The sequence below is a fragment of the Phoca vitulina genome, unplaced genomic scaffold (genome assembly GCF_004348235.1).
Source record: "Phoca vitulina isolate PV1807 unplaced genomic scaffold, GSC_HSeal_1.0 scaffold19, whole genome shotgun sequence".
Classification (NCBI taxonomy): Eukaryota; Metazoa; Chordata; class Mammalia; order Carnivora; family Phocidae; genus Phoca; species Phoca vitulina.
In genome coordinates this window covers 2,821,600-2,845,671 of record NW_022589722.1, presented here as the reverse complement: position 1 = coordinate 2,845,671, position 24,072 = coordinate 2,821,600, and positions in this window count along the sequence as shown.

Here is a 24,072-nt window from a genome sequence, read left to right as displayed (position 1 = left end):
AATTGTTTAGTGATACTTTATTAGAACACATCAACTTTTCATTGAAATATGTTCTTTTTTCCCAGATTTTTATCCATAGTGAAATAAAATTATATTTTTCATTTAAAAAGATAATTTGTTCATTGAAGAAACACCAAACTAATTTAGTAAAGAAGAAAAAGAAACATTCTACTAAAATTACTTTGTAGTGATAATGAATATTTAACACATTTTGAAATATAGAAGAGGAAGCTTTCACTATCTACTCTTTCAGAAGCTAATTTTGATTTCCTGAAATAAAGTTTAAGTTAATAGAGCACTTGTGGTTTATCAGTTAAATTATTCTTATTGTTCTTGCCAAACATATCCAATATTTGCAACAGCACTGCTGCCCTGGAAATCCCAGAAAAATGTAAGTCACACTTTATGCATATGGTTTTGAGCTTCCTGCTTCTTTTGTTTAGTGTTCCTGACAAAAGAAAAGCCATGTTTTCTCCAAACGTATTTTGTTTTTCTCCTGGGCACAGAGAAGCATTCTACCTTTCTTCTCATGGAGTTAGGTGGCAGTATGTGACCAATTTCACTTAACAGAATTTGAGAAGAAAGGTTGTGTACCACAACCAGATTTGGATTGAAATCTTTTCATTTTCCTCCGCCCACCCCTCACTCAGTTAATACATTGTGGGCATATGTTAAGGAGGTCAGTTTCACAAGATAAAGGGACAAGGTGTGGTCTCCTAATGGCAACCATACTGGATTTTGAGCCATAATGAAAGTTGAGTAACCAAGTCTCAGTGTTAATTCACTGAGAATTGTTTTTTTCTGATACAAAGGCTTGCATTATGTACCCAAAGCCTATAAGCTTTGAATTTACGTAAGATTTTAGATGCAGTGTAATAGGATATAACTCATTCAGTGTGTTTAGGAGATGTGATTTAAATTGAACTTTAATATTATGCATTGTAAGGAAAGTTTAGTTAAGTGTAAAAATGTCTAGTTTTTTGTTAATACATTTTATTTAATACTATAACACAAAATACATATTATCCTATAATTATAGTATTACCTGTATTTGTTATATAGTTAAGGATGCAAACACTATACTCTGATTAATAATTCTCCATATGTATAACTTAAAGATAAACACAGATTGAATTTGCTGGTCTACTTATATTTTAACTAAAGGAGAGGTCATTTTAAGGGTTATAGAATAGTAAATATAAAACTATGTCTTACTCCTATAATTTTAATAAATGGATTAAATCTTAATATACAACCTTGGAAACACCAAACTGAAAATATACTTTATTCCATTGATGACAATGCAGAATTATTGTTTAATGTCCTTTCCATATACCAGCTTGAAACTAAAAACATAATGCTATTTATATTCACATCAAAAAATTCAAATGCTTAGGCCTTTTTTTCAAAGTTTAATGTCCTCAATAATGAAGAATTAAAGTTATTTTGTATACTTGAATGTTTAGCCTACAAATTTATTTACATAGGTAAGTCTTACTAGCAAATCAAATGTAATTTATATGTAAGATACCATTGATAGGATCTCAACTGAATAAATTATTTAATGTATGACTTAGGAAATTATATAATATGGGCTTTTGGTGTGAGAAATAATAAACTTACCATATATTGTAGAAATAAATTAGAGATAGGTAAAAATAATGGTTTTAACGGCAATAAAGCACTAGCCATTTCAGTAGGGATTTTCTTACCAGTAGAATTTTTTAATGTGAATTTTATTTTATTATTTATTTATTTATTTTTTAAGAGAGAGAGAAAGAACACAAGGTTGGAGGGGGTAGAGGGACAGGAGAGAATCTTAAGCAGGCTCCATGCTTAGCCCGGAGCCCAAGGTGGGGCTTGATTTCACGACCCTGAGATTATGACCTGAACTGAAATCAAAAGTCGGACACTTAAATGACTGAACCACCCAGGCACCCCTAAATATGAATTTTAGATGCAATAATTCTGCATTGTCATCAATGGAATAAAGTATATTTTCAGTTTCTTAATATTTTGTTCATAGAGAAAATAACAATACAGTTAGTTGTATATTGTGTTTAGGCCATAACACTATGAATGTTCATTAAGTGCAGTGTAATCTGCTCAGCCACATATACTATGTCATATATATATGTCAGCATATATTATCAATTATAAATATCATATGTAAAATCTTGTTTGTAAAGACTTATCAAAAGTAACTAATGGGTGTATTTCCACAGCTAATTCTGTGGTGAGCAGGCCATATCATATTTGTGTCTTAATTAGATAGGAAAAGGGACAGGGATGTGCTCTGATTTTAAAAAACAACAATCTCTATGGAATAAAAAGATCTTGTACCAGGCAATTAAGCATATTTCCATCACTGGAATGGCTCTAAAAATTGATCTCAGGCACTGGTAAAATGAAAATTCTTCAATATAAACATCAGGCAAAAAAACCCTTTTGTTACAAATAATACAGAGAATGGAAGCTATATAATGTCCATATTTATTTTACAAAAAGTTACGTAGCTTTTTCACAATGCAGACACACTGTGTAAAAAAGCTTGTTCTTTCACACCTTACCATGAGTATGAAGTCTAATTATAATATTGTCTCTTTTTCTATTTGAATGTGTCAGTTTTCATATTATGACTTTCACACCTGTACTAGCTAAGATTAAACAGCCATGTCATCTGAGACCACCCAGCAACTAAACTGTGAAAATTAATTTCAATTTCACCTAAGCTCAACCCCATGCTGTTTTCCCATTATTCCCATACCAGGGTATCTGTGACTTTCGCCTACCAAATGGCTTACTTATTATTATAGACAATACTCTAAAGAGCTGTAGTGATGAACTCTATCTCATATTTCTGTAAAACTTTAATAAACACATTTTATGTTTGATGGAAAGATATTATGAAAGTATTATTCTTGTTTCTCATTGACAAATATTTAACTGAAAACCTCCTAATGATAAATATTAAACTCTAAAAAGTATTTAGGTTAGCTGGCAATATGTGTGATAATGTTATATAATAAACATATACAGGCCTTATTTAAGTAGTTAGTATTTTAAGAAATATTTAAAAAATAAATGAAGTAAAAACTGACAACACCTAAGGAGAAAGTACAAAAATCTACAATCACAGTTGGAGATGTAATGATTCTTCATTAAGTGATAGAATAAAACAAGACAATGACATTACAAGGAAACCGCAGCCCAATATGAGTGTGTGTGTGTGCACTCATACAAAAATATGAGCGTATCTCTTAAGATTTTCATAAAATGTTAGCATTTAGAATCTGCCAGTGTATAAAAATGATATTACATCATGATTAAATACAATTTATCCCTGGAATTCAAGACTTTAACTTTGAAAACAATCAATGCAGTCTACCATATTGATAAATCAGAAAAAAGTCATCATTACACTAAATGCAGATAAATTATCTGACACAACTGAGCAACATTCATAAGAATTCTCAGAAAACTGGGATAAGAGGAACTCCCTCAACCTGATAGAGTGTAGCTTGAAAAAAATAGAGCTAACATTATACTTAATGATAAATATGAAATTCTCTCCCCTGATGATCAGGAACAAATCAAAATGAACATCTTCACACCATTTCTAGTCTGTGTACCATGGTCATAGATAATACAATAACCCAGGGATGTTGCGGGGGGAGAGAGAGAGCAAGAGAGAGGTGGAGGGTTGCAGGGACATAGAGAGGATGGGAGGGTGAGGGAGAGAGAATGGGAAAAGAGAGAAAGGGAGACTGAGCATGCAGTTTGGAACAAAGCAGTAAATTTATTTACAGAGGATATGATCAAGTAGATAAGAAATTCTAAGGAACCTACAAAATTGCTACTAGATTTAATAAACTCTAATACGAGTTTACCAAGTCATAAAATGCTAGGTCAGTATACCAAAAGCAATTTTTATATATAAACAATTGAAAATTGAATTTAAAAATATCACTTAAGTAGATTTTAGTGACATGAAATATTTTAGGAATAAACATATATATATGCAAAATTTGCAAACTAAAAACTACAAAGTACTGTTGAAAGAAAGTAACAAATCCAAAATAAACCAAGAACTATACCTTGTTATTGGATTGGAAGGCTCAGTGTGGTTAAGATAGAATTTATCCTCACATCAGTCTGTGTATTCTTTGCAATGACAGTCAAAATCCTAGCAAACGTCAGTAGAATTTGACAAGGTTATTCCAAAATACATATGGATATTTTAGGGATATAGTATAATCAAAACAATTTTGAAAATAACAGATTTAGATAACTAACACTACCTATATCACTGGAATACTATAAAACTGCGGTAATCAGGACCAGTGCAGTATTGGTATAAGTATGTGGATCAGTGGAACAGAATAGGAGTCCAGAAGTAGAGCCACAGCTTACACAGTCAGTTGATTTTAAACACATGTGTAGAAGTAATTCAGTCAGGAAAAACACTCCAACAAACTGAACTGGGACAATTGAACACTCATAAAAACGAAATAAACGTTGAACAATATTTCACACCAGATACCAAAATTAATTTGAAAATAGACCATAGACCTAAATACAAAAGCCAAAACTACGTTTCTAGGAGAAAATCTTTGAGATATTAGGTTAGGAAAACATTTTTAACCAGACTGCAAAAAGCATAAACTATAAAAAAAAAAAAAAAAAAAAAAAAAAAAAAAAAAAAAATTGTTATCAAAATTTATTTATTTATTTATTTTTATAAAGTATTTTATTTTTTTATTTTTATTTATTTATTTATTTTTTTTTTAAGATTTTATTTATTTATTTGAGACAGAGAGAATGAGAGAGAGAGAGCACATGAGAGGGGGGAGGGTCAGAGGGAGAAGCAGACTCCCTGCCGAGCAGGGAGCCCGATGCGGGACTCGATCCAGGGACTCCAGGATCATGACCTGAGCCGAAGGCAGTCGCTTAACCAACTGAGCCACCCAGGCGCCCTGTTATCAAAATTTAAAGCAGCTGCTCTTTGAAAAATACTTTAGAGAATTTGAAAAGGCAAATTTTATACATATATACATATATATATTTTAAATTATATGTAGACTTGTATCATTTTTTAATTTTAAAATTCATTAAAAACACAACTAACTCAGTTATAAATAAACAAATGTTTTAAACAGGCACTTGATAAAAATATATTAGCTAATACGTTTATGAAAAAAACTCAGTATTTTTAGTCATATGTAAATGCAAATTTAAACTATAATGAAATAAAACCACAAACCTATTAGAATAGCAAAATTAAAGAGATGGACAGTATCCGGGGTCGATGAGGATGGGAAGTAACTATAACCTTTGAAAACCATTTTGAAGTTTCTAATATCAAGTATATACTTACCTTAGAGCCTAGTAATTCTGCTAGATATTTATTCAGAACAGATGAAAGTGTATATCCAAAAAAAATGAACACATACTAGATGAGTCCATTAATATAAAGTCTAGAACTGGTAAAACTAATGTATAATGATAGAAATGAAATCGCTGGTTTCTGGGCCAACAGATTGGTGAGTAGCAAGGTGGGGGATGACGAGTCTTAAAATGGACAAGAGGGAATTAATCATTTGAGTTGATGGAATTCTTTATATGTTGATTTTGGTGGTGCCTGCTTGGGTATGCAAATTTGTCATGATTAAACGTATATGTAAAGAATGTGTTCATTTGACTCACAATATAATACAATATGTATGAAATACCAAAGTGAGACAAGACCTCAAAGAAGATTTTCAAGGGAACCAGTTTCACAACCTTTAAAAAGTAAAATTTACTCATACCAGAAGGAAATAGGAAGGCTAAAAGAATGATTAGTAAGAGAGGATTTTATTTGGAAGTGTAGGAGAAGAAAACTTTCTCCTTCTTCCCTTCTAGGTTCTTTTATCTAATAACTAAATCGATATAACAGATTAACATGAGAAAAACAAATTTTGTACATACAGGAGCTCCATAAAAATATGAAACTTTTTAGCAGTCAGTAATTGAGGCTTAAATACCATCCCGAGCTAAGGAGAAGAGGGTAGGGATCTAGGGCTTCCCCAAAGGGGAGGAAAACAATTCACAGGAAGATGAGAAGAGCAAATGTTTGGCAAATAAATGTTTGCCTTGTCGTGCAGATAAGTCTTTCTGATAATAAAGAGTTATCTCTGGTAATAGTTCTCTTCCTGGTATAATCCCCTTATCTAAGTTATTTTAGGCAGTTAAAGGGAGGTTAAAAACACTTCTTGAGTTTGCTGGACCTTGATTATCTTCAGCTTGAAATAATCCACATACCAAAGTAGCACATTTTGGGGTGGCATAGTCAGCCCTGCCTTCAAACTATTTAAAGAAAATTGTTTCCTATACTGTAAGCCCCCCTCCTACCACTACATCCATACACTAAGGAGAAAATGGGTGGGGTGAGTGTCTAAATTTAAAGGGAGAGGGACCATTTGGAAAGCTTAGCTAGATATCATCATGGGTTGAATTGGGTCTCCGAAAAGATATGTTGAAATCCTAACCCCAGGTACTTATGAGGGTGACTTTATTTGAAATAGGGTCTTTGCAGATGTAGTCAAATTAAGACAGGGTCATTAAGGTGAGCTCTAATTCACTGAGTGGTATCTTTATATGAAGAGAACCGGCACATACAGACACAGGAGGGAAAACTGTCATGTGATGACAAAGGTAGAGATTGAAATGCTGAAGCTGTGAGTCTGGGGATGCTAAGGATTGCTGGCAAACTATCAGAAGGTAGGAAGAGGCATTGGCGGATTCTCCTTAAAGGTTACAGAGGGAACATGACCCTTCCAACACCTCAGTTTCAGAACACTGGCCTCCAGAATAGCAGGACAATAAATTTCTGTTGTTCTAAGCCACCCAGCTTGTGGTACTTTGTTCATTAACACTAGGAAACTAACAAAGATGTTTCATTAATAAAGATGTTTCATTAACCAAGATTGTGACTTTCAAAGAGGAAAATAGAGAATGAGATATTTTGACTAGCTTTTCCAATGACCAGAGTAAGGGACAAGTTGCTTCTGTGTTGGATTTAGCCTGTACTCTCATATTTTATCAAGGCCAAAGATTGTATAAATGTTTCCTGTGGACCACATGTAGTCCATTTGGCAGATAGCCAGGATGGAATTAAGTCCTACCGAAGCCAAGAGTATTGTTTTTAGGGAAGACATAGAAATTGTGTGGAGTAGATTGCTGGAAAGCCAGACTCTGGAAAAGAATTGCCAGCTGAAGGAACATCAGAGTCAACATCAGGTCAATAGAGTTTGAGTTGATGGGTCCAGAGTGGGTATGTGAGAGAAGGAGTAAGCTTTAAATATTTGCCAAGCACAGAATGTGCTAAGTTCTTTTACAAGAGCAGCCACCATGTAGACATTTTTCTTTTTCTTTTTTTAAAAAGATTTTATTTATTTATTTGACAGAGAGAGACACAGGGAGAGAAGGAACACAAGCAGGGGGAGTGGGAGAGGGAGAAGCAGGCTTCCCGCTGAGCAGGGAGCCGATGCGGGGCTGGATCCCAGGACTCTGGGATCATGATCTGAGCCAAAGGCAGACGCTTTAACGACTGAGCCACCCAGGTACCCCTAGAAATTTTTCTATACCCCTTTCTTTCTCATTTTTGCTCTGATCCCGGAGGGTCAGAAATAGCAGCTAGTGAGTGGCAAATAGAGCAAGAAAGAATGAAGCCTCCAAGTATTTGCTCTTTTTTAAAAGGCAGAGAACCTGCTTCTAACCTACAATCATTAGGGGAAGAAAAAAATAGAAAAGCTTACTGTTCAATTTGGATTGAGGAGCTGAGTAATAATATCAAACTGTATATAAGATTATTACTAAATCAAGGCTGTGTTTTCTGGCATAAGTGATAGAAAATTTTAAATTACTCAAGAGGATTCTGGAAAATCATGAGATTTGCCGAAGTTTTTATCCAGGTTTTATCCAGCAGAGGAGATACCTACAGAATATTTTTAAAGAATGTGGTAGAATGAAAATAAAGGTTCTTCTATGGTTATATCCCATGGATCCTAATTGTTTGTAAACAAATCTTAGAGATCAAAACTTGAATGAAGTCAGGCATTCCTGGTCTGATCATCATATCATGATGAGGTATCTTGTGAAAACAATGTATTGGAGGGCGATTTTCAACCCCAGCAGATACTTTCTCTGGAGAAATTTAAATAAAAGAGACGAAGAAGGAAAGTCGGTGTGGTGCTAAGTGAGACATAGGTTTTTTTTTTTTTTATTTTTATTTTTTAAGATTTTTTATTTATTTATTTGACAGAGAGAGAGACAGTGAGAGAGGGAACACAAGCAAGGGGAGTGGGGGAGGGAGAAGCAGGCTTCCTGTTGAGCAGGGAGCCCAATGTGGGGCTCGATCCCAGGACTATGGGATCATGACCTGAGCTGAAGGCAGACACTTAACAACTGAGCCATCCAGGCACCCCTGGACATAGGTTTTTAAAACAATGTAGACGTCAAAAATTGCAGTTATTAGTAAGCAGAGTCTGTGTGGTAGGGAGATAGGAGAATTGGTAATAGGATTTAACATATCTGAAAACTGTGGAATGGTTCTGTCTAGATAGAATAAGTAGCAACAGATTTTTTAAGTCTTGAATGCCTGATTTCCTTTTGGGACACAGGGGTGTCATTGTATTCTGAATAACAAGGAACAGTAATCACTGTCTGGAGACCCAGGGTTTGTTATTGAGGAGGAGCTTTGTGTGTGTGTGTGTGTGTGTTTGTGTTTTTCCCATGACGTTTTCTTAATATCAGCTCTTATCTCTAGAGATTATATTGGTTATCAAAATATTGTTTTCTACTCTTTCTCTCTCTCTACATACATATACTCATATTTGTAAACACATCTTTAACAATGATGATGAATGCATAATATGCCATCATTTAACAATTTATTTTAATGAATTTTTTTTGAGGGAGATGTGGGGGGAGAGGCAGAGGCAGAAAGAGAGAGAGAACCCCAAGCAGGCTTCACACCCAGTACAGAGCCCCCAACATGGGGCTGGATCCCACAACCCTGAGATTATGACTGGAGCGGAAATCAAGACTCAGACAGACGCCCAACCAACTGAACCACCCAGGCTCCCCTGTTTTAATGAACAATTAAATTGTTTCCAATTCCTTTGTTATTATCAACAATCGTTCACAGATACTTATATATAAATATTTGTACCTGTTACTTTTACTTTATATATATATATGATGCATGAAATTGAACACAACCCATGGAAGTTTTGGAAACAAAGAACTTTTCATTACTTGTTACAAATAAGGAGACAGGGAGATAGCTCTCAAAGCACTCTCTCCCCATGGGGTTAGTTCAGGAAGCTTTTATTCAGTGTACTAGGGGACAGGGGCAGGGAACTTGCCCGGGCACCTCCATTTAGTTGCACATGCCTAGCACATCAACATGCTGGCGCATACATCTTCTGTTCAAGAAGTGGCAGAAAGACATGATATTTTGGGCCTGAGAATTCCAATTAAAACTATATTTGAGAAAATAGAATGTATTTGAGAAAATAGACTATAATTATGTAAAATTCTAAGTAACTTTTATATTTCATAGTTACATTTTTAAAAAATATGTAAATAATAACTCACTTTTAACATGTATTTGACAGATATAATTTAAAAGTAATTATATGGAGTCAGGAATTTATACTCCTGAGTAATTTGAATGCTACTTCCCTTACTTTTTTGATAGGAGAACTAAAATTAGAAACTTTTGGTACTGTATTATTTGAAAGAGTATCCTTAAAAAGTGTGGTTTTAAAAAGAGTTGGACTATGACATATATATACACACAAAAACTGTGCAAAAAATAGTCACAAAAACATCAAGGTAATACATACAAAGACAAATCTTTTCCTTGATTGCACTTTTCAGTGACTAAGAAATGTATAATATTTGTGCACGGGCATTTTAAATATTAACTTTCTGTATTTCTCTTATGAGTATTAGCTTTTGTCTTAAGAAAAAATTTAGATGAGAAAAAATGTCAGAAGACTGATATGGTGTATCTTAAAGTTGTCTATTCATAGAAAAATATATTCCAATATGATTCATAGACTCTGAAGCACACATATGCATATGTACATGATCATCCTAAGGTAATCATTTTCCATATTTTAGAACTTTTGAGGGAAAGATGTAGGGGATATAACTTAGGAGTCTAAATTAGGTTAAATTATTTAGAGTTAAGTTGAGTTATTTATTTTCTAAGTGCCTAATGTTTAGGTATTGTAATAGGAACTAAATACAGAGAGGACTTGGTGGTAAACCAAAATGAATGAAGTCTAATGCTTTCTGATAAATGTAAATTTAATTTGTTTTTAATTGATTTCTCTCTTTCAATAAAGAATCTTTGCCCAAAAGATCTGGACACTAGAAAAATATGAAAGACTTAAGAAGGGCTCATTCATATTCAAACTAGCATTTCCTTTTGTAATGTTAAAATAAGATTAATATTTACTAAAATTCAGCTAGCTTTTTCCTTCATTCCTTCCATCCCCCCTTGCCTCCTTTTCCTTTTTTCTTGCAAAAAAGAGAGGAAAATATGATATTTTTTAAGAGAGAACATGTAAGGGCACCTGGGTGGCTAAGTCGGTTAAGTATCTGCCTTCAGCTCAGGTCATGATCCTGGAGTCCTGGGATTGAGCTTCACATGGGGCTCCCTGCTCAGTGGGGAGTCTGCTTCTCCCTCTGCCCCTCACACTGCTCGTGTTCTCTCTCTCTCTCAAATAAATAAATAAAATCTTTTAAAAAATAAAGAGTAAAAGAGAACATGTATATAGGCATTGGTCTTAGAACAAAATATAACATTTGTTTAAATATTATATTTTTTTTTTTTTAAGATTTTTTTATTTATTTGACAGAGAGAGAGAGAGAGAGTGAGAGCAGGAACACAAGCAGGAGGAGTGGGAGAGGGAGAGGGAGAAGCAGGCTTCCTCCCGAGCAGGGAGCCCAATGTGGCACTCGATCCCAGGACCCTGGGATCATGACCTGAGCCGAAGGCAGACGCTTAAAGACTGAGCCACCCAGGTGCCCCTATTTTTATTTTTTTAATGATGACTACTATTTTTTGAGTTTATATTAAGTTCCAGGAATTGCTCTCATTTAATCCCTAATCCAGCCCTATCAGATAGATGCTATTATTATCCCCATTTCATAGGCAAGAAAACTGGGAATTGAGAGATTAAGTAATCTGCCTAAGATTATATATGGAGAAGAGCTGAGATTCACACCAAACAAATACCTTATTTGTTTGTTTGCTTGTTTATTTACTCATTCATTCATTCATTCATTCATTTTTATAAAAGGAGAGGAAGAGAGAGAGAGAGAGGAGAGAGAGAAAGGGGCAGAAGGTGAGGGAGAGAGAGAATCTCAACCAGGCTCCAGACCCAGTGTGGAGCTGGTGTGAGGATTGATCTCATGACCCTGAGATCATGACCTGAGCTGAAATCAAGAATCAGATGCTTAACCAACTGAGCCACCCAAGTGCCTCTACCATAATTTTTTAAATTTAATGTATATAACATTTGTTATGGCATTAAAACAAAAATCGAAAATGGATCATCCTATGAAATGCAAGAACTAAAATTATTAAACTTCTGGGAGAGAACAGGACAAAAGTTAGGCAAATATTGTCAAACTACAAAAAAGCCAGCCTGCAACAAAAAAACCCAATAATAATAATAATTAAAAGGTTTTAACCAAGATTAAAATCCTTCAGTCTTTGAAGAATTTATATAATCTTTGTACTAGATGTAATTGATTTATATTTTTATTTTTTTAATTTAAATGTTTTTTATTTAAAATGTATTAATTTTTTATTGGGGTAAAATTGGTATCTAACATTATATTAGTTTCATGTACACAATGCAATAATTTGATTCTTGGTTCTTGTATACATTACAAAGTGGTCACCATAATAAATCTATTACTGTCTGTCACCATACAATTTACCCCTTCACCCATTTCTCCAATCCTCACCCCCTTCCCCTCTGATAATCACCAATCTATTTTGTGTATCTATGTGTTTTGTTTTGTTTGTTCATTTGTGTTTTGTTTTTTTTTTAAATTCAGCATATATGTGAAATGATATGATATTTCTCTTTCTCTGTCTGACATTTTACTTGGCATAATACCTTCAACTGAGGTCCACCCATGTGGTTGCAAAGGGCAAGATTTCCTTTCTTGTGGCTAAGTAGTATTCCATTGCGTGTGTGTGTGTGTGTGTGTGTGTGTATGCACACCCCATATATTCTTCATCCACTGAAATATCAATGAATACTTAGGTTATTTTCATATTTTGACTATTGTAAATAATGCTGCAATGAACGTAGGGGTGCATATATCTTTGAATTAGTGTTTTATTTTCTTTGGATAAAGAACCAGAAGTGGGATAACTAGATCATATAGTAGTTCTATTTTTAATCTTTTGAGGAACCTCCATACTGTTTTCCATACTGGCTATACCAATTTACATTTTTACCAACAGTGTACAAGGGTTCCCTTTTCTCCACACCTTTTCCAACACTTATTATTTCTTGTCTTTGTGATAATAACGCTCTAACAAGTATGAAGTGATATCTCATTGTGGTTTTAATTTGTATTTCCCTGATAATTAGTGACTTTGAGCATCTTTTCATGTGTCTGTTGGTCATCTGTATGTCTTTGGAAAAAAAATTTTTTTTAGGATCTTTGCCCATTTTTTAATCAGGTTTTTTTTATTTTTGCTGCTGTTTGAGTTCTTTATATATTTTAGATATTAACCCCTTATCAGAAACATGGTTTTCAAAAATTTCTCCCTTTCAGTAGGTTGCCTTTTCATTTCATTGATGATTTCCTTTGTTGTGTAGAAACTTTTTAGTTTAATGTAGTCCCACTTATTTATTTTTGCTTTTGTTGCCTTTGCTTTTGGAGTAAGATCAAAAAATTCAACACAAAGACCTCTATCAAGGAGTTTACCACCTATGTTTTCTACTAGGAGTTTTATGTATTCAGGTCTTAAATGCAAATCTCTAATCCAATTTGCATTAATTTTTGTGAATGGTATAAGATAGTGGTCTAGTTTCATTCTTTTGCATTTGGCTGTCCGGATTTCCCAACACCATTTATTGAAGAGATTATCCTTTCCCCATTGTATAATTTTGGCTCCTTTGTTGTAAATTCATTGGCTATATATGTGTGGTTCTCTATTTCTGGGCTTTCTATTATATTTCACTGATATATGTGTCTGTTTTTATGCCAGTACTATACTGTTTTAATTACTATAGCTTTGTAGATAGTTTGAAATCAGAGAGTGTGATACCTCCAGGTTTGTTCTTCTGTCTCAAGATTGCTTTGGGGTGGCTGGGTGATGGACATTGGGGAGGGTATGTGCTATGGTGAGCACTGTGAATTGTGTAAGACTGATGAATCACAGGCCTATACCCCTGAAACAAATAATACATTATATGTTAATTTAAAAAAAGATTGCTTTGGCTATTCAAGGTCTTTCTTGGTTCCATCCAAATTTTAAAAGTATTTGTTCAAGTTCTGTGAAAGATGCCATTAGAATTTTGATAAGGATTGCATTGAATCTGTAGATTGCTTTGGGTAGTATAGACATTTTAATAATATCAGTTGTTCTAATCTTGAACACAAGATATCTTTCCATTTATTTGTATCTTCTTCATTTTCCTCACCAACATCTTGTAGTTTTTATTGTATAGGGCTTTCACCTCCTTGGTTAAATTTATTCCAAGTATTTTATTCTTTTTGATGCAATTATAAATGGGATTGTTTTCTTAAATTCTCTTTCTACTAGTTCATTATTACTGTATAGAAAAGCTACAGATTTCTGCATATCAATTTTGTATCCTGCAATTTTACTGAACTCATTAATTCTAGCAATTTTTTAGTAGAGTCTTTAGGATTTTCTATATATAGTATGTCATCTGCAAGTAGAGACAATTTTACTTTTTCCTTTACAACTCTGATATCTTTTATTTATTTATCTTTCCTATTTGCTATGACTAGGACTTCTAATATTATGTTAAATGCAAAAATGGCACTTGTCAGTGCCTTCGTCCCCCCCAAAAGTCCACTGGTCCTTGCCCCCTATCAGATGCTTTAAGATTTAGCAAATGAATCTCCTTCACATATAATCCCATCACTTCTCAAATTGCTAGTTGAGTGAGTCTGCTCATGAGCCCCATAAAAGGAATATCTCAGATCCACACAGTCTCCCAGGTCTTTTCTACATAAGCCCTATTGGTCCCCAAAGCCAGACTCTTTGGGGGCCTTGTCTCTTTGCTGCAGGTCCCAAGGGTTGGAGTGGCTAATGTGAAACACAAACCTCTCACTCTTCAGGGAGAGGCTCCAGACCCATGACGTTCCTCCCTGTTGAGGGTTACTGTGACTGGGGGTGGGAAATATTTTGATGAGACCATATCTCTGCCTGTCCTACCTATCTGGATTTGGCCATTTTATCCCTTATTGTAGAGGGAGCTGTTCAGCTACATTTTAGTTCTTTTTCAATGAGAATTATTCCACATGTAGTTGTAGATTTAGTATATCTGTGGGAAGAGGTGAATTCAGGTCTCTCTGTGCTGCCATCTTGGACTAGTTCTAGTCCCGAACATTTTATTAAATTTATTTCTAAGCATTTCATTTCTTGATCTAAGTTGGTTCATTGTTTTCTTATTTTCTTTTCTAATAGCTCTTTGCTATTATTTCAAAATAAAATAAATTTTTGTATATTAACCTTGTAACCTTGCAAACTTTAAAATTTACTTATTAGTTCCTATAGCCATCTTCAAATAAGATTCTCTTTTGACCTTAAGTATTTCTACCTGCACATGATTTCCCCTCCTTACCTCAGATTTGGTTTAAGCTCTAAAAGTCACTTTTAGAAAGATTCTTGACCTTACCTCAAACCAAGTTAATCACTCCTTGCTCTATGCTCTCACTGAACTTTTGTCATATTCTTTTTATTATATTTGAAAATGTCTATGGTAAGCTTTGTAAATATGATATGAATCGGATTGAATTAAATCTATTTTAATTTATCCATTTGCAACTAATACTAATACATAGAGCTAACTGATGCCATTATATTGTGAGAGGCATCATAATATACATATAGACTACTGGTGCAGACACAGCCATATTGAATGAAGTTTTATTTCTTAAGTGTTCTGTAAACATTAGTCTTTGTTTTCTAGTCCGTTAAATGTACAAAGGTATTTTCCTATTCAAGCTGCTAGTGTAGAGTTAGTCAAAAAGGGTGTTGTGGTTATTACTATTGTTAAGTCTGAAGTGTCCTCTTACCCAAAAGACATTTGCATTTTAACTACGATTTTCAATGGCTTAACTCAAATGAATTATCAAATTAAGCACCGTGATTGTTCATTTGGTGCCTTACTTTTAAACAGCACAATCTCCTCCCATCTCCAATATTAAAGTTTAAATATTCTTGATTTTCCCAGATATGAGGCAACCCTTACTGTCACATGGACAGTAACCAAGTGACAGCTAAGCTTATTGTCAGCTTCATAGGGAATGGATAACAGTACAATAAAATTGTAAAAATGAAATATTGCTTGGTCTAAAAATACAAGATTAATTTAATTCAGGGAGTTTTAAATTTTTTAAGAACTGTTCAATCTCTGCTGACCTATGATACACACATACCTACTCCTTAGGGAGGAGTAGTGGTGAGAAGCTATAAAAAGTCTAATATCTGAAAGGTTAAATTAGATTTGGGAAAGCTACAGGATTCTCAAGTGTTTAAATAATGCAATTATTGTAGAAACAAACTTGACTGTACCTGATAACATAGAGATTTCTTTATATGATGTTTCTGCCACTGGAGATATTATATCACTATAAAAAATTCTTTTTCAAACCCATCCAAATAAATTATGTTAGAAAAGATTTAGTAGTTGTATAATTTAATGCATAAAAAAACCCATAAATAAGTAGCAGCTTACTTATTGAAGATAAAACACCCACGAACAATAATAGCATTTGATACTTTATGAAATGTAACCCCATGAAAAATGCAGTGTAATTACATTTAGTGACATGCTCCAATTTAATTAGGGTTAATTAAATTGAACTATTGGCAATTTTTGCTTATTTGTGTTATTTTTTAAAAAAACACTGTGATTTGAAGGTTAATTGCAGTATTTATAAGATAATAAAATTGCTTCTCCATCAACTTTTTTTCATATAAATACAGATGGATAATTTTGTCACTGTAAATAAATTTGTGGATGTATTATTTAATATTATGAATTGAACATAACTAAAAGGAATAGACAACTTAAACTATGAATATAAAATTTTATTTTAAACTAATAATTGCTATGATGGTGCTTTTTTTAATTCAGAAGGATGATTCTTCTTAAAGCTCAGGAGGATGGTCTTCTGTGTTTAAGGAGCTTTCTTTTGGGGTTGTCTTATTGGTATCACTCATGAGAATATTTCACTTGTGCCTGTTTTTATTCATACTTGTGCTCCTCATATGCTCTCCAGTTTATTGGTTTGTTTTTATAACTCTTTACCCCACCTTCAAAGATCTCAAATTCGCAACCTTCATCAAGCTTAGTAGTTAACCATCTTAATTGCTTTATGATTTGCTGCTTCTCTAGTAGGAACCCTTATTCTTCACAAACTGTCAGCTCTACCAATGAATCTGTCACCAGCATAACCTATCCTTTGTTAAATCATCTGTTTTCCTTTTTTTTTTTTTTTTTTTTTTCAAAACTTCAGTAAATAGTGATCCATTCCAACTAGAGTATAGCATAAGGGGGAAAATTTCAGACTAGCTCAGGATGTCTGAGTTTGAATTGTAGCTCTACCACTTACCCACCTGTATTACACTGGGAAATATACTTAACAGCTGTAATCCTCAATTCCTTTAACTGTAAAATGGGAGTAATAGTAATGATATTTAAAGACTCAATGAGGGGAGCCTGGATGGTGCAGTTGATTAAGCTTAGGATTCTTGGTTTCAGCTAGGTCATGAAATCAACTCCCACATTGGGCTCCATGCTCAGTGTGGCATCTGCTTAGGATTCTCTTGCCCTCTCCCTCTGCCCCTCCAGCTCATGCTCTCTCTCTCTCTCAAATAAAAATAAATAAATGTTAAAGAAAGAAACTCAGTGAGATAATGTAACTAGTCCATGCTCTAATTAATATTAGTCAATATTTGTATTATTGACTTTGGTCTTCTACAGTTAGCTTCTCAGTCAGTTCATGTCCATTATCATTGTCAACCTGTCAAAAACACGTCAATAATTGAAAACTACCATAGTGATGTGACACCTCAAAATTTACTCTAGATAAATGTATTCATTGGAGCAGGAGAAAATGTTTCTTTGCCCTGAAAGGCAAGTTAGATATTAATGAAATTGATTATCAGTTATTAAGATGTATTTGCTTCTTTGCTTTCTCTGTATCCTTCCTCCTAAGTTGTGGCCACTTGTTCCCATGCAGCTCCAGCTAAGGAAAATTGTCAGCTATGGATAAAAGTACATATGATCAGAGGAATCAAAGGAATGGCAATCAGGTACATCTGACACTCAGACCACTGAATGTTGAAGCAGTGCTCTTCAGCAGAGCCACAGTGAAACCAAGTGATTCTATTTGGGCAGACTCTAAGTAAACCATTGTAATATGAGTGGTTTCTGGACAGACAGGAGACTGCATAATTCTAGAGAATGTAGTTTAAGGAAATGGCTAAGGCCTTTGGGAAGAGAAAACCTATGTCTTAATTATGATTGCTTTTTTATATCTTTAATATAAATTAGATTCTAGATATTTATTATTTTTCTGCAAGGACAGTCAAAAAATTATATAATTCAGGCTCCTATTTTCATGTTTAGCCTATAATCATGTGCCCCTGAGAAGAGAATTTAATACTGAAAAACACAGAGCTAAGTGTTACAATTCATTTTTCAATAATGGTAAGACAAAATCTCATATGTTTTGTCCTGGGATTTTATTTCACAGTTCTTATAAATTAGAGTGTTTTGAAAATTCATTGGGAAGACTTGCACTGTGGAAAGATAATCATTTCATTTCGCATCATCTTTTAATGATGTACTTAAAATTTCTAGCATCATGATATGATCTGTTCACATTTATTTCAGTTGCTACTCTTTCACTCTGTGCTTTACAGATATGAAAATACTATTGAAATAATCACAAACGTGAAAGAGACTAAAATGATTCTTTTTAAAACCACTTTCATTAGAATGTTCTAATGCAATACATCCTTCTCACTTAATAACTTTAATATAAAACTGAAATAAGTTGTATCTGTTTAATTTTGTCACCAATACTAATTACATTTTTTGCCATTTATTTCACTAGAAGATGTGAACAAATTAACAATGAAAAGCAAGCAATTGGCAGTATTTGAAATATGATATCTCTCTCCTTTCTCATTTGGGAGAAGACATTATGATTTAGAATTTTCTCAGTGGCTCATGCACCTAAATAACTATCTGAATAACATTGTATTTTAAATTGTAGACTTTAAAGTAGATAGTAATCTTTACCATTAAAACAGATACAAAATATTTATTTCATGGGTATGTGTGTATGTACTTAGACTAATTGATTTAGAATGACACAAGTGTATACAAACATGAAAATATTTTGCAACTCATGTTTTAAGTAATGCAAGTGTAGAAAATTATGACCTTCTTTCTAATGTACCATAGATATTCTAGTGCAGCTTCCAATTTTAAAATAGCATGAAGTGATTAATATTCATCAAAAGGAAGTGGGAAGAGAAGCATCATTTTATTTTCAATTAATAGAAAACATGGCATTGTCTATTTTTAGCCTGCTAGCTATTTATCCATTCCCTATGGAAGTGAATGGGCTTCCATGCACCTTGTCTGCGTTTGTGCTAGAAGTGCTTGCTGTGCTGCCAAGCTCACCCCGCAGTTTCTATCTGGCATTGAGGCGCTATCTTTTTCAGCCATGCAAGTCTGTGTTTTGTGATAAAGTACAGTTATGGGCAGCCTTGCTGACTCTCCTCTGCTTCAGAAAGAACTCTCCCTTGCTACAGTATTCCATTTGAAAACTCTCTCTTCTGATGCTTGACTTTCTTCTGAAATTGTACTTGCAATCCTAATGGTTCTCTCTTCAATATTTGAGCTCATTTTACTTGTTTAATATGAACCAGATATTTAATTCTAAATTGATCAGCAAGGAAGTTTCTGACTGCCGCAGAAAGTAAATTTTATAAGAGAACAACTACAATTTATATACTTGATTTAACCTGGCATATATCACGTAAAAGTGGGATTGAGAGTTTCTAGGCCACTGTGGAGGTAATCTGATTTGTGATATGTTGGTCTGTTCATTTCAAACTCTACAAGATCTACCGTGATCATTTCAATCTATGTGATGGCATAGTGGCTGTATCACCACCAGCTATTTCAGCATGAGAGATGAATGCATTGGTTGTACTACCAACCATTTAGTTAATGGGTGTCTAGGCATCACCTTGGAACATCCATTTCTGGTGTTTTATAGGCAGATGACACTGTCTGCTTCCAACACATAGAAATGAAGGATATAGAGTCACTTGGTGTATCTACTTATAATTTTACCTAACAAGGTTTCTTTAGACTTTTTTTTACCTGCATTTATAAATTACCTATATTCAGTTTTCTTTTTTAGGCATCACACAAGCATGACAGAGAAAACTCACAACTCTAACAGGAAAATCTCTCCCAAAACTGTTTAAAGAATTTTCATAAAAGCAAACTTGTAAATTGGTAAATTAAATTCCCTAATACTCTAATACTATTAACAGAAAATCATCTTAGACATTTTACCTAAAAGTATCAAATATGCCATGTTACCCTAAATATCATAAGCATTAATTAAAAAAAGACACTGATATTATAAACTTAATGAAATATGAGTGATTTAGACTTGGCTTCCTTCATTATATCTTAACTTAATTATCTTTTAACTTACTAATTGGCACGCTGAGGTTACTTGGTAAAAAATTAAAAACCATTGTACTTTGCTATGCTAGGTTTGCTGTAATTATTGGTATATTTGTTTACCATTCATAAATTTGAAATAACTTTATGAGAACTGTATATATGCCCTGGATTCCTCCCAGGACACTGATTAGACAAGTGGTAACATTTTTAAAGCTGTCTGATTTGATAGGTAGAATTTCCTACTCCCTTTAATTTATTACCTAATTGAAATCTATTTCTTCCCATGATCTTCTCTGACTACAATTCTAAAGATCTCTAGCACTGCCACAATTCTAAATTTGTTTTAATGTCATCCATTGGGTTTCAGAATTCTTCACCTATCTTTGTTTTCTGTAGCTGTAATTCTGATGTCAGGCTAATGACATTTTAGAAACAAAAGAGAAGGAAATTTATGAATAGCAGAAAATAAGAGAGGTATTAGTTTCTTTTCTCCTCTATTACAGATTATTTCTTTTCAGCTCTTTGTATTTATTAAGTTGGCTTTTAATTCCTCATCTTATTGGGTAATAGCAAATTTAACATTCCTATTCATATAGGAAAGGGTAAATGTCAGCTAGTCTGATACTTTAGGCAATATGTGTCTAATTTCAGCTGGGACCCTAAAGTTACAATGGAGACTAGTGGAGAGAACTTGGGTTTTAGTGTTAGACATGGGTACTAATCTGACTTTATCAATCTTCACCTGTATGATGTTGAACATGTTACTTAATTTTTAATGTCAGTTTCCATATCTTCATATCTGGGGTAACTAAACAAACCACACTGATTTATTGTGAAGATAAAATCACATCTCTAAAGTGCATTTTAACATACCTGACCCATAGATAATGCTTATTAAATTATAGTTGCAATTAGTTGTTGTATAGTATAACAGAGCTCTCTGCATTAACTTCCATATAGTATACAATATTTAAAAAGGACACATAATAAAATAGGTATATATATATTTTTAACTTGATGTAACCACAAAATTTTTTGAACTTTAACAGATGATTCTCTGAGGGAAGAGTGTTTTACTACTGATATTGTTTAAAATTACTGGATCATGGTGATAATAAAAATGTAGAACAACTTTTATTTTGAGATTTTATTTTATTATTTTTGTAAAATAAGTAAAATCATGTACCCCCTTACTGTCTGCTCCCAGGGAGAATGCTACCTCTTCACTGCCCATCATGTGATATAATGGAAAAGTGACACTGGGTAGGGTTTTCTTTAATAATCAGTGCTTTGACAAACCTAGTGTGCATTGACTTCTTATTTCTCACTATAGAAAGCCTTTAAGACTCACTTTAGAGAGTTAGAAAAACCAAGTATCTGAGTCAGAAAATAATAAGAAAGAAAAAAGAAAGGTAGTATCCAGATTTGGTTAACATTACCAATTTAAGGATCAATTTAAGTAGACTAATTTAGGAAGCATGTTTGAGTGTCCTGAAATTAGGCCATCTTTTCTCATAGGATCAGGAAGAAGCAAAGGAAGAAATAAAATACTTGGAGGATATTACTTGATTGCAATAAGAATATATAGAACAAATACATTTATCTTATCCCTAGAAATTTCAAAATTTATGAAATGACAATGCTTTGAGATCATATGGCAGAGATAGTGGTCACAAGTATAGCTTGAGGTAAGAATTTTCTGGTCTAAGAAACAGTAAGAAGAAAGTTGGCTTCTTTTTTTCTTTTTTTTCTTTCTTTCTTTCTTTCTTTCTTTCTTTCTTTCTTTCTTTCTTTTCTTTCTTCTCTCTCTCCCTCTCTCTTTCTCTCTTTCTTTCTTTTTTGAAGAAAGTTGGTTTCTTAAGCCTAAACAATTCTATGGTAAGACATAATGGTGGCAGTCCCCATTTTGATTTGATTAGGCAATTTGGTTTTTTCTCTTGTGACTAAAGTAATTCAAATTATGATTACCACGTAGAATGCCTCGGACCTCATAAGTATTCAGAAATGGTAGCCATCCATGCTATAATAATAATAATAATAATAATAATAATAATAATAATTATGATTAACTTTCAACAGATTCTATATTATATTAAGACATTCATTTGATTTAATCAGCTTAAATTCTGATGCCATATATGTCGTAATCATTTTTACAAACAACTTATTCTTAGCTGTATTTCTCATTTTCCAGTGTGTTGATTAATTGAACAGAAGTATCTGATCAGATCTTTTCTATTTCACCTTCTTCATTTATCCAGTCTTCATTTAAATGCAGTGAGAAGCATGCTTGACATATGCCTAAGTGGAGCTAGCACGTTTTTGACTCTGTTCAGTGAGCTTAAACAGCTGTCCTTGAAATTGGTTGCTTTTTTGTTGTTGTTTTGTTGTTGATTCTGTTCTTAACTCTTGTACTGCTTCAAAGCTTTCCTACAATCTATGTGTCACTGCCATGGAAAATGAAAGTTAAGCTATGAACTTGGGAGTTTACCCCCCTTACTTATGAGAAAGATTTCAAAGAGCCATTGCTGGGAAGGAATGCTATGAAAATGGTATGTTTTTATACCTGCTACGAGATTGTAGCTTCAAAATAGATGATATTTAGAGATCAAAATATTCAGAGGGTTAATGAACACCTATTATTTCATAATTACTGGTAATATGTATTAGTAAGACAAAGAATTTCTTCATTTACATATTTAACTTTTTCTTTACTCTTCCATTCTTTTTAGGATTTACTTCTGAATCCTACGTTAAGAAAAAGAAAATATATGAAATTATCCATGATAAACTTCTTCAGTTGTAGCATACTCCTTAATTGTATACAACTAGAAGAGTATTGTAATGTCTCTATTAGCCTAGCATACAAGAGGAAAAGTTAAATTTTTAAATAAGCTCACAGTTGAGGTTTTCTACACTGTAGACTTAATGAAGCTTATTTTAGTTCCATACATGGACCATGCTTTTTCTCATTTCCAGACTTCAACCCTTGCGGTCTCTTCAATTCTGCAGACCCTTCTTCCCCACTTTTGATTTTAAAGTACATTAGAAATTTACTTTCTCCTGAATGTCTTCCAGAGCTCTTAGATTATAATTTCCCCTTATTTTTTGCTTTTGTTTTACCCTGCACTTTTCTATTTGTTCAAATCTTTGTTTTTTTGTTTTGTTTTTTGTTTTGTTTTTTTAATTATCTGTTTCACATCTGAGAACCTAAAGCACTATGAAGCCTCAGGTCCTGCATCTGTTGATATTTGTTGAACAGATATTTAAATGAATGAATAACAATGGAGTACACATATTGAATGTGATGACAGATGTAGGATCATGAGGTTCAGTCAGGTTGCAGAGGAAAACAAAGCTCAAATAACTAATAGTGGCAATGAGTAAAGCCATGATAAGAAACCAAGTTTTCTCATTTTTAGTCCAATTCCTATTCTACCACAGTACATTGCCCTAATTAATCATGATCCTCTGATTATATAAGTTATGATAAAGAAAAAGAAAGAAAAAGAAAAAGTGGTTTTAATAAGCCATTTTGCTAAAATCCATTTTGGTGTTAATATCTATATTCATTTTTACTGACTTTAGTAATTCAGGTGCATTAAACTTGCTCCAGAATTTGTAACTTATTTTTTTTTCTCATTTACATCTCTAAAGAGCAAGGATTCTATCAATGAATAATGAATCACAACAGCTGGACTTTTATTGCTGAGCAGATACATATAGTGCTATAAATAAATCAATATTTTTATTTGTGTGCTATGGCCACAGTATTTTTTTTCTCTGTTAAATTAAGCCTTAATGAATTTTGTAAGCTATCCTAGATGTCAATAAAAAGTTCATCAGCAGACTACAAAGGTGTTCCTTTGTGAGGTGTTAAAATAGAAAAATAACAATGGTAGATAACCTGCTTTGTAGAAGGAAAAACACCTAGATTTTAAAGATCTAATTTGATCTCACTCTCTGATTATGCTTCCAGAAAATTTCTGAGGAAAGGAGTAGAATAACCTATTGTTAAGAGAGACAGTAAGGGTATAAGAGCAGTAGAGAAATAATGCACCATCCC